Source organism: Penaeus monodon, chromosome 40 (genome assembly GCF_015228065.2).
Source record: "Penaeus monodon isolate SGIC_2016 chromosome 40, NSTDA_Pmon_1, whole genome shotgun sequence".
Classification (NCBI taxonomy): domain Eukaryota; kingdom Metazoa; phylum Arthropoda; class Malacostraca; order Decapoda; family Penaeidae; genus Penaeus; species Penaeus monodon.
This window is the reverse complement of record NC_051425.1, coordinates 22,522,886-22,535,902: the sequence shown is the minus strand read 5'-3', so window position 1 is coordinate 22,535,902 and position 13,017 is coordinate 22,522,886. Positions and strand designations below refer to the sequence as shown.

General features: G+C 44.5%; 1 pseudogene; it reads right to left on the bottom strand.

Annotated features, from left to right (window-relative positions):
* Positions 1-526: 526 nt before the first annotated feature.
* Positions 527-11,688, bottom strand: LOC119597833 (annotated as a pseudogene).
* Positions 11,689-13,017: the final 1,329 nt, after the last annotated feature.

Below are 13,017 nucleotides of genomic sequence, written 5' to 3'. Positions count from 1 at the left end.
TTATGCAAGCTCACTATATGGCCTAGGAATGGCATTTCAATCTGGAAAAGCACACACTTTTTAGGGTTCAACTTTAGATTGGCCTGCTTAAAGCACTTAAATACCACCTCTAGTCTTTCTAACTCTAGCCCAAAAGTGTTCCCATACACAATAACATAATCTAAATAGATGAATGCTGATTTCCACTGTAGCCCATCTTGAACATTTCTCTGCAACAAGTCTTCCAAATGGGGAGGCACGTCGGTCCTTACCTCATACTGCCTCACCAATGTATCATTTACAAAAGGCACCTCACCTCACCTACTTGCAAAATCTTTCTCTTGAAATCCACCAATGTCTCACATTGCGCAAGATAATCCTGACCAAGGAGGCAGGGGTGTTCCAAGTCTGCTACATACGCCAGTAGACGGTGCTCGGCGCCACCAACGCCTATCACTACCTCCATGGGATCCCTCAGTTGTGCACAGTGCCCTGAGACTCCACAAATCCAATGTGATGCAAGAGGAAGGTCAAGCTCTGCAACAAATTAAATGGACTTGGGCCTGGCAGTTGTTGGCTGGCATGCCCCTTCCTCCAGCCTCCCATCGTTTCTCGCACACTGCTTCAGGCACTTCTGCGCCAGACGGCCCTGTTCACCGCAATTACAACAGCAGGGCTGGTGCTGTTATCCTGAAGCCACATAATCGGTTGATTGTGTTTTAGCCTTAGGGCAATATTGCTTACAGTGACTTTGCTGACCACATCTCCAACATTTTCCCTCGAATCTCGTCCTGGGACTGCTCGAGCGCCTCCTCACCAGTGCAAGCCTGGCTCTGAGACCTTGCTGGACTCTTGGTACACCTGCACTACACTACTGTTGCCGCTCATCCTGAACTGCTCGTACTCTAGTGCATGTGCCAACGCATCCTGTAAGTCTGTGGTATGGGCCTGATTCACATCAACTTGCAGTTGTTGATCCTACAAAGCATCCAGAAACTGGTCCCTCAGCAGAACAGAATTCACTTTGGGGTGACTCTAACTCCTGAGCCATTTGTTGAAGTGTTTCTCCTTGTGTTCTCACCCGGGCCCTAAATCTGGACCAGAATGCCTGGTGCTGGTGCCCATGCCTGCGCTCCAGTGCCGCCTTGACAGCAAAGTATGTTGCTCTCTGTATAGGTGTTAGGTCCCAGAATCTCTACAGCTTGGTCCTTGAGTTTGTTGCCAATTGCACTGCCACTTCCTGCTCATCCCAGTCTGTGCCACCGCCCAATACTTCAAGTTGTGCTAGACACTCAACCATCAAAATCTTGCGGTTTCCTCTTGCTTGTTACTGGCTGAATGCATCGAAGGCGGCGGGGAAGCTCGAGGGAGTCCGAGCCCATGTGGCTGTCTGGTGTCTCAGGCTGCACGAGCGTCAAAATCAAGCGGCGTTGTAGTGAACAATAAGAAAACGGTGTGTCGTCCAGGGGGGCCCAAGCAATTCGTGGCAGGGCTGGATGCCTGAAATCTCCACTTCTGACTACCAGGGACCACCACCGTGGCAATCTCCGTGGCAATCTCGTGGCAACCTCGTGGGCGTTACAACGGCATTTTATGTTTTTTTTTTTTTTTAATAATATGAATAGTTTCCTTGTTTCGTTTTATGCCTGTTTTGTGCCTTGTACATAGAAAAGATATTTTTATCTTATGTTATAAAGCCTCCCGAAGTTCCAATACGTAACTGCTTGTTCCCGCCTCTAAGACGATGACAGAGGTATGGGAGATAAACGAGGGAGTCACGCTCGCTCGGCCCAGACTAAGGTACTCTCTCTCCCAATCCACGCTAATTGACTTAAGCAAGGTATTCTAGCAGTAAGCCAGAGATCCTGTACAGAAGACTGCTTGCTTAGGGTAGCCCTTGCTGTAGGCATATAGAAAGAGGCCGTAGTCAAGCCTTTTTTTTGTGTGTGTGTTCATCATAATGGTGTTTTACGGTGACGGACGGAGGATACGAGGCAGCTTTTTTTTTGTAAATAAGTGATGTTAAACCAGCAGTATATGCAGGCTTTGCTATATTTTTGTCGTTCATGTCATATATATCCAAGCTCTTATTAAATATTATTTTATGTGTTTGTTTGTTTCTCTTTAGTTCTTTTTAGTAAGAGTTGTGCCCAGGCTCCTTTTGAATATCCACAACAGTTCGACATGTGTTTTAGTTGTGCTCAAAATGATTCAAATTTCATGAACAATATTTATCCCAACCCACCGTGCCCTCGGAGAGTGCTTTACCGCTCGGCCCGCTCCGTCGCACATTTCGTTAAAAATTAATATTAGTCAATGGTACAGGTGTCGAAATCTGACCCTATAAACTAGCCTTGTTGGTCACTACAACGTGTTATTTTGGTGGCAGCGGTGGGATAAATATTGCGATTGAAATTTACCAGAGTTTCATCCCTGCTTAGGCTTATTGTTCATATTGTCTCCGATTGGTCAAATTGTTTAACGCGTGACTTCCTGGTTCACTATAGCGTAGTTACCTTGTTTCGTTCTTGAGCGTAAAATGTACCGTTTTAGCTCCTTCAAGTCGTCTGTTGCCGTTTAGAGTTCCTATTTTTTTCGTATTGATTAGTGTTTTTACCTAAATCTGGACCAGAATGCCTGGTGCTGGTGCCCATGCCTGCGCTCCAGTGCCGCCTTGACAGCAAAGTATGTTGCTCTCTGTATAGGTGTTAGGTCCCAGAATCTCTACAGCTTGGTCCTTGAGGTTTGTTGCCAATTGCACTGCCACTTCCTGCTCATCCCAGTCTTGTGCCACCGCCAATACTTCAAGTTGTGCTAGACACTCAACCATCAAAATCTTGCGGTTTCCTTCTTGTCTTGTTACTGGCTGAATGCATCGAAGGCGGCGGGGAAGCTCGAGGGGAGTCCGAGCCCATGTGGCTGTCTGGTGTCTCAGGCTGCACGAGCGTCAAAATCAAGCGGCGTTGTAGTGAACAATAAGAAAACGGTGTGTCGTCCAGGGGGGCCCAAGCAATTCGTGGCAGGGCTGGATGCCTGAAATCTCCACTTCTGACTACCAGGGACCACCACCGTGGCAATCTCCGTGGCAATCTCCGTGGCAACCTCCGTGGGCGTTACAACGGCATTTTATGTTTTTTTTTTTTTTTAATAATATGAATATGTTTCCTTTGTTTCGTTTTTATGCCTGTTTTGTGCCTTGTACATAGAAAGATATTTTTATCTTATGTTATAAAGCCTCCCGAAGTCCAAGTACGTAACTGCTTGTTCCCGCCTCTAAGACGATGACAGAGGTATGGGAGATAAACGAGGGAGTCACGCTCGCTCGGCCCAGACTACAGGTACTCTCTCTCCCAATCCACGGCTTAATTGACTTAAGCAAGGGTATTCTAGCAGTAAGCCAGAGATCCTGTACAGAAGACTGCTTGCTTAGGGTAGCCCTTGCTGTAGGCATATAGAAAGAGGCCGTAGTCAAGCCTTTTTTTTGTGTGTGTGTTCATCATAATGGTGTTTTACGGTGACGGACGGAGGATACGAGGCAGCTTTTTTTTTGTAAGATAAGTGATGTGTAAACCAGCAGTATATGCAGGCTTTGCTATATTTTTGTCGTTCATGTATATATATATCCAAGCTTCTTAATTAAATATTAGTTTTATGTGTTTGTTTGTTTCTCTTTTTATGTTCTTTTTAGTAAGGAGTTGTGCCCAGGCTCCTTTTGAATATCCACACAGTTCGACATGTGTTTATATGTGTGCTCAAAAATGATTCAAATTTCATGAACAATATTTATCCCAAACCCACCGTGCCCTCGGAGAGTGCTTACCGCTCGGCCCGCTCCGTCGGCACATTTCGTTAAAAATTAATATTAGTCAATGGTACAGGTGTCGAAATCTGACCCTATAAACTAGCCTTGTTGGTCACTACAACGTGTTATTTTGGTGGCAGCGGTGGGATAAATATTGCGATTGAAATTTACCAGAGTTTCATCCCTGCTTAGGCTTATTGTTCATATTGTCTCCGATTGTGTCAAATTGTTTAACGCGTGACTTCCTGGTTTCACTAACTAGCGTAGTTACCTTGTTTCGTTCTTGAGCGTAAAATGTACCGTTTTAGCTCCTTCAAGTCGTCTGTTGCCGTTTAGAGTTCCTATTTTTTTCGTATTGATTAGTGTTTTTACATTTACTTAAGTTTTTATCATTGTGTACTTTTAGTTTCGCTTCTTACTTGGCGCTTTTGAGGAATCATCTTTAATGTTTACGCTTTTACGTTTCATGTAAACCTTTTAAGGAAGCGTCTTTTGTGTTTGTGCTTTGGCGCTTCATTTATATTCTTAAGGAAGCGTCTTTTACGTTTGTGCTTTTGCGCTTCATTTATATTTTTAAGGAAGCGTCTTTTATGTTTGTGTTTTTCGCTTAATTTGTCTTTTAGGACGCATCTTTATTCTGTTTGTTTTTCTTCCTTTTATCGGTTATTTTCAAATAGTTTCTTTGTTCCGTGTTTGCATGTATTTAAGTTCGTTTTTGAAGTTTTACCGTCTAGTTCGTTTCATAAACTATCGTGAATAACGTAATTAGTTTTGCGTTCTCGGAGTTGTGATTCTTGAGGTATTTTACACAAAGTGTTAAGGGAATTTACATCTCCGCTTATTTTTAGTAAATCGTTTGCCGATTTTACATGCATATAGTTATTAAGCAGTGATTTTCACAGCAATTTGGTTTTATCAAGAGTTTTCTTACGATTTAAGCATAATTTGAATCATGGGACCAAGCAAAAAAAGTGAACGTCTCGTTAGAGATCATGGCCGTAATCTTAACTCGTTTGCACTGCCCACTCCTCTTGGTGCTCGCTCAAACTCGCGAGATTTGTTGCCCGAAGTGCAGAGCAGTAATCAGGCTTATGTTGCCCCTGTACAAGAACGATCGCATCATGAACAGCCCGTCCCCGATAACAATGATCTGGCCGCCGAGGCTGTGGGGCCTCGAACCTCATCTCGTGAAGTTTCCTTCTCGCAGTACCGAGTTACTGACGAGGAAAACCACCTTAGTTTGTCTATGTTTGACAAGATAATGCTGAGATTTGAGGCTATGACGCGCGAGTTAAAGGAAGAAATTAGCTCGGTTAAGGAAGATGTACGTGCTACTAGGGATCGCTTGACCGACATAGAATCTATTTCTCATGCGCCGCATAGTGCCGCCCCTATGATGGTAATGCCTCATTCCGGCATAAGCTCGTTCAAGGCGGAAATATCTGCGTCCCACCCGTTACAGAGATCGCAAGAGTTAGAGGCATGGATGAAACAAATAGAAAATGTTACGCAACCTTCAACAGGGGAAGCAATGTGTCAGATGGCACGCATGATGTGTCGCGGAACAGCTGAGGTAATAATCAATTCTAGTGCATTTGATGGCATAAGGGATTGGATGACTTTTAAAGCAAAGTTAAGGGAGAAGTTTCGCGGTGTTTGTTCGCCTAATGATTACTTTACACTGTTATATCAGCACCGCATGTGACCAGATCAAAGCCCTTTTGATTATTACCTCAACCTGCAAGCCGCAGTGTTACAAGGGGAACGGGACTATCCTAATGCAATTGGTGACCCGGATCTTCTCGCCCGCAGGGTGTTTTTACAGGGTATCCCTCAATGGATGCGAGAAGCCTTAGCGACGAGAGACGATGCGCCCACAGATAAACTCGTGCATTGTGCTCAACAGTTGTGGAATACCCGTGTCGGCGTTTCACACCCCCAGCCACGCCCACAATCGACGGGACACTGTCGCCAAGTGGCAACAGTTGCTTTCAACCCCCAGGTAGCCAGCGTGTACGAGAATCATCCGATGGCCAGGCGATCACCACCTCGATCTCCACCCCGAGGAGCCCGACAACATTAGGACGAGAGTAACTACTGCCCATATCATCGCACAACAAGTCACACACGAGCCTACTATCCAACCTCAAGCAGCCGCCCACCAACCTGTGCCTTCTCGAACGCCGCCACGCAAGTTGACGACGAGGACTAGCATTGCTGTGCAGACGGAGGATGGAGTGCAACCAGATATTGCTGACGTCGAGTATGAAGAGTCGGATCGAGGACGGCCTATGATCCAGCTGCTTGTGAATGACGTCCCCATGAACGCCTTTATTGACACTGGTTCAGCATTAACCATCATCAAGGCTGAATACCTGCAACGATTTCACCTCGCTAAGCAGCACAGTTGCTACCGTGTGTTGCAAGGAATCTCCGGTACGCCGATGGAGGTAACTGAAGAAGTTGACTTACCATTACAGTTCTCAGACGCCGTAGGTATTACTCATCGTGCTTCGGTGCTCAATACCCGTTTCCCTGGACATATATTACTTGGGATGGATTTTCTGAGGAGGTTTCCTTTCAGTTTCCATCACGAACCGCCGCCTCGCTCCAGTTACCTGCGTATCCTGGGCTGTGAACTCGATGTGACATTCACGAAGCACTGCAGTCTTGCCCTTGCCAACCTGTCGGCGGACCCAAGGAGTACGATCACATCACCCCACGGATGCCCTCTTCACTGCACTAAGCAAACGGAAGTACCGCCTGATAGTGCAACCTTCGTCAAGTGCAGGGTACCCCGGAGTGTGACGGATGACGAAATTGAAGTCGCACCTTCATCCCGCCAGCTAATAATCCCCGCAAGTGTGACCACAGTTGAAGATCGCCGCACTGATATCTGGGTGGTGAACACGACTCCGCGAATGATCAAAGTACGCCCGGGTCAAGTGATCGCCCGTGCAAGCCCGATTGCTACAGTGTATGCATCAGACTCCCGGCCTTTGGGAGGCCGTGGTGCACCCGTCTCTTCACGTGCAACGCCTAACACTGTTCAAAAAGTTACCTTAGAAAACTTGGCCAACAAACCAGAGTTTCTCGGTGATCTCGAAGATGATAATTTTGAATCAGAATTTGGAACCCTGGATTTCGGATACGATGACTTCATTACCTTCCCTGACACGTTTTTATCCGATAGCTCGACTTCTGAAGATGAAGACATCGGTGACAGCAAGGTCAGAGTTGACGAGGTCCTGCCGGTCGAGGATGCTAAGTTCAGTCATCTTACCGAACAACAGCAAGGACAGTTTCGTGAACTACTCAGCGGGTATGCTGATATCTTCACGGAAGAGAAGTCTGCCATTGGAACCATACCAGGGGTAGAACACACCATTGAATCTGGCGATGCAAAACCAATCGTTACACGTCAGTGGAGACTTCCGCACACAGCGAAGCAAACCATCAAAGAAGAATGCAGAAAGATGAAGGAAGCAGGAGTAATTGAACCATCCTCATCCCCCTGGCTTTCACCAGTCGTTTTGGTGAAGAATAAAGATGGTACTTTGCGCTTTTGCATAGATTACAGGAACCTGAACAAAGTCACCACAACCGATAGTTACCCCCTCCCAAGGATCGACGAACTTATTGACAATTTCAATGGGACATCTTGGTTTACATCCTTGGATGCAAGATCAGCTTACTGGGCAATCCCTGTGGCCAAACCAGACCGTCCTAAGATGGCATTCTCTGATGGCCACCGTCTGTGGCAGTTTGCACGTTTACCTTTTGGCTTAGTCACTGCTCCTCCAACCTTCCAGAGTGCCATTAATTTTATACTCTCTCCAGTGCTTGGTAAACATACTGTGGCCTATTTAGACGACATTGTGGTTCACAGTGCAACATTTGAAGAACATCTTGTACATCTAGAAGAGACGCTACAATTGCTAAAAGCTGCTGGCCTCAAATCAAATAACCAGAAATGTCAATTTGCAACTAACACCATGAAATTCCTCGGTTTCCTTGTCACTCCTGATGGAATCCTCCCTGACCCAGACAAAGTAGCAGCTATCGACCGAATGGCTGCCCTGCACAACCAGAAAGAAGTGCGCCGCTTCCTCGGGGCAACAGGCTTCTTCCGTCGACACATAGAACATTATTCTGCAATTGCGGCGCCTCTTACTGAATTGACGAAGAAGCAGATAAAGTTCCACTGGGAAGAAAAACACCAAGAAGCTTTCCAGCATCTAAAGGAGGCCCTTACAACCGCGCCAGTACTAGCCAAGCCTGACTTCTCACGACAGTTTGAAGTGCATACTGACGCTAGCCAAGTTGCAATCGGTGCAGTGTTGATTCAACGCGACGACAATGACTCCCCTCGCCCTATAGCCTATTTCTCTCGTAAGTTAAAAGACCCTGAGACTCGTTATTCCACCATCGACGCCGAAGCATTAGCTGTAGTCGAGGCTGTGAGAAATTTTGACCCATATCTGTATGCGAAACCTTTCACTATTTACACAGATCATCAACCTCTTGTGTATACTTTCAGTCGTCGAACGAAGTCTACAAGGATGAGCAGGTGGGCGCATGAGCTCATGTTTTATGACTATAACATACGATACAAACTTGGAGCTCATAATCATGTTCCAGACATGCTGTCCCGCGCCTTTATAGAGGAAAACTGTCAACCTGCAGACGTTGCTCCTGTCGAAAATGTCGCCCTGCTGGATAAGCAAGCAGTTCGACAAGCCCAAAGAGATGACCCGACGTGGAGACCTCTCATTGATTTCCTCAACGACGGCACCTTACTCCCGCCAGGGGCGCCCCTTCCCCTAGACGATTTCGAGATGAAGGATGAATTGCTTTACCGTTTACGACGACTTCCTGACCGCCTGGTTTATCAACTGGTGGTACCTAAAACTACGCAAGATCTAGCCATCAAACACGTACACGACGATGCCCATCCCGGTGTTTACAGGACGTATTGCAGACTCCAAGAGCTGTACTTCTTCACCAACATGTTGCAAGCTACTCGATCCTTTGTCCGCTCTTGCCAAGTTTGTCAACGACGCAAAGGCGCAGCATTACGGCGGGGCAAGCTTCAGAGTGCACCAGACGTCCATCATCCCATCGAGAAAGTCTCACTCGATCTTATAGACGCTGGACCAAGCCTGAGTGGGAATCACTATATCCTGACAATAATTGATCACGCCACGCGATTCCTGCAGTTAATTCCATTACGTAACCGCGACCGCCACTCCGTTGCTGACGCATTTATCGCAAACTTTGCCACCCTGTTTGGTCCGCCACGGATCATCCAGACTGATCGTGGCCCAGAATTCAATAATGCAGTCTTCTCAGCGCTATGTAACATCCTTAACACGAAGTTCTCCTTGTCAACTTCTCACCATCCACAAGCTAATGGGATGGTTGAACGAGCAAATCGGGTGGTGAAGGACACGTTAGCAGTACTGATAGAGAGGCAACCACAACGCTGGGACGAGTTTCTACCACAAGTTCGTCTATCGATAAACACCAGCATTCACCGCAGCATTAACAATCAACCTCTGTACCTTCTGACTGGAAATCTTGGACCATTTCCCACGCCCCTAACAGGTGACGCAGTCATTCGGGATGCATCTGCTACCGACTTCCGGGAGAGGCTGACCGTCGCAAGAGAAGCTGCTCTCACTGCTTCGCAACGCGCCCGAGAAAGATGGAAGGCTGATTATGACAAGTCTGTGCGTGGTGTCTTTCAACCGATCGTGGGAGATCTCGTGATGATCCGGAAATATAAGCCGAACAGAGGAGGGGGATCAGCGAGAATCTTTACAGTGCGATGGCAAGGGCCATTCAGAGTGAAAAAAGCGGCTAAATGACGTCACCTTCATCGTCAGTAACACAGAAGACCCTGCAAAAGAGAAGCAAGTTCATGTTAATCAGATGAAAGCTTATTTTGCGCCAGCAGAACTCCAGCTTCCTGAAAATGGGGAAGACCGCGAGGATGCTGATCAGGTGGAATCTGGAGACGAGCCTGAGCCCATGATGTTACCTGTGAACGTTATGAGAGGAGCCCCAGTCCCAGCATGTGTAATTATTATGATTGCTGGTGTCTTGTGTCTTTTTGAATTTGTGGTTTTACCTTTTTACTTGTTCTTTTGTAAAGTATTTAATTAGGAGCTTTGGATATTCATGAATGATGCTTTTATACGTGCCTGTGATATTTCTGGAATATAACACATTAACTTATCATCCCCGTTCTCCCACAGATCAAGCGAGCTGAGCGAGTGACTCAATCAGATGCCTCTCATGAAGCCTGTAAGGCGCATTCTTTGTAAATACTTGGTGACCGTTTTTGTATATTTACAGCGGGCACGAACTCTTGTAAATACATGCCGCACTTAAGCTACGCCTGCAGCTACGCCCCGACCTTGGGAGGGATGTAGTGAACAATAAGAAAACGGCGTGTCGTCCAGGGGATCCCAAGCAATTCGTGGCAGGGCTGGATGCCTGAAATCTCCACTTCTGACCACCAGGGACCACCACCGTGGCAATCTCCGTGGCAACCTCCGTGGGCGTTACAACGGCATTTTATGTTTTTTTTTTTTTTTTAATAATATGAATATGTTTCCTTTGTTTCGTTTTTATGCCTGTTTTGTGCCTTGTACATAGAAAGATATTTTTATCTTATGTTATAAAGCCTCCCGAAGTCCAAGTACGTAACTGCTTGTTCCCGCCTCTAAGACGATGACAGAGGTATGGGAGATAAACGAGGGAGTCACGCTCGCTCGGCCCAGACTACAGGTACTCTCTCTCCCAATCCACGGCTTAATTGACTTAAGCAAGGGTATTCTAGCAGTAAGCCAGAGATCCTGTACGGAAGACTGCTTGCTTAGGGTAGCCCTTGCTGTAGGCATATAGAGAGAGGCCGTAGTCAAGCCTTTTTTTGTGTGTGTGTTCATCATAATGGTGTTTTACGGTGACGGACGGAGGATACGAGGCAGCTTTTTTTTTTGTAAGATAAGTGATGTGTAAACCAGCAGTATATGCAGGCTTTGCTATATTTTTGTCGTTCATGTATATATATATATCCAAGCTTCTTAATTAAATATTAGTTTTATGTGTTTGTTTGTTTCTCTTTTTATGTTCTTTTTAGTAAGGAGTTGTGCCCAGGCTCCTTTTGAATATCCACACAGTTCGACATGTGTTTATATGTGTGCTCAAAAATGATTCAAATTTCATGAACAATATTTATCCCAAACCCACCAGTGCCCTCGGAGAGTGCTTACCGCTCGGCCCGCTCCGTCGGCACATTTCGTTAAAAATTAATATTAGTCAATGGTACAGGTGTCGAAATCTGACCCTATAAACTAGCCTTGTTGGTCACTACAGCGTCGCTCTGGCCTCGCCCACTGCCTCACTCGATGCCGACTTCTCTTGTAGTCCCATTGCCGCTACTTTCACCTTTTCCAGCTCCCTACGTGTTTCTTCCTTCATTTCATCTTTAGCTTCCTTAATTTCTTTCATCTCTTCTCCCGCTGTTTGAAGTGCGCGAATTTCTTGCTTCACTTCTTCTGTCATGTTATTCCAACTCCCTTCCACATACTGCATACTCTGCTCCACACCTGCAAGCCTGCACTAGGTGTCATTTATCCACTGACTTCCTCAAGGATCTCATTCACTTCCTGGCGAATCTCCTTCGTCTGCTTCTCCACGACGCGCATCTGGTTTGCCATTATTTGGGCTGCTCGCTCGCCGCACTCCTTTTTCAATGCATTCATCTCTTTTAACACTTGGCATGTCGTTGCCTCTATCTGCCCACGCATTTTTCTTACAGCCGCACTTTCTTCTACCTTCTGGATAGCCGCCATGATATCTGTGAGCGAAAACTGCTCACATTCGCCCTGACCCGCCATATCTCGTCACTTTCGCTACCAGTTTACGCACAAGTTCACTATTACTCTTCAGAAATAGATGTGGATCCCACTCTTGACACCAATTATTGCAAATTCTTGCAACAGCGTGGCGTGGTAGAGAGAGAAAAAAATGGAACTTTCATATTTTCTTATATGTTCCAGTTAAATCACATTACACGGAAACCAGTCAATCAGAACTAAACATGCGTGCAGGTGCAAGTGTCGTTCAGTCCTCTCAGATTTTTCCCCGTTCGCGCCTCTTTTTCCTACCAAAAAACTGCAGCACATCGCGATGCACAAACGGCGTTCAAAGTAATATATATATATATATATATATATATATATATATATATATATATATATGTATATATATATATATATATATATATATATATATATATATATATATATATATATATATATATGTGTGTGTGTGTGTGTGTGTGTGTGTGTGTGTGTGTGTGTGTGTGTGTGTGTGTGTGTGTGTGTGTGTGTGTGTATGTGTGTGTGTGTATACTGTATAAACCTACATGTCTATCTATATACATAGGCCTACATATATAAAGGCATGCGCGTCCAATTACTCGAAATTGCGTTTATTAAATGTATTGTTAATTTAAACTTTCATCTATTACACAGACATCGATATATTTACGTAAATGTACTCTATCTAATGATTGTTGTGCATTAACGTGGATATATCGAAACTTATGTGATAGATGAGTGAAATTACCAAAACATGTAATAAATGCAATTTCGGGACTTTGGTCCGAGAATACATTTGGACGCACATACACTCATATATGGATATTCATATATGTAAAGAGCAAAATAAGAGTTCTCTATATACATCATTAAAATGTGGTAATTATTATAATTTCTGAAATCTGTAATAAAACATCGCAAAAACTATGGGGAAGTTTTCAGGCGGTACAGACCTCCCGAACTGGTGCAGCATTAGTTTAAAATCTAACCAGCTATATATATATATGTGTATATGTATGTGTATATATATATATATATATATATATATATATATATATATAATATATATATATTTTATATATATATCTATACTCATAAATAACAATATAAAACACACACACACACACACACACACACACACACACACACACACACACACACACATATATATATATATATATACATATATATATACATATATATATATATATATATATATATATATATATATATATATATATATATATATATATATATATATATATATTTCGTCGTACAGTGAAATAAAAGCCGTATACTATATCTTAAATAGCATTAAAAAATAATTTTGATAATGATCGCGTT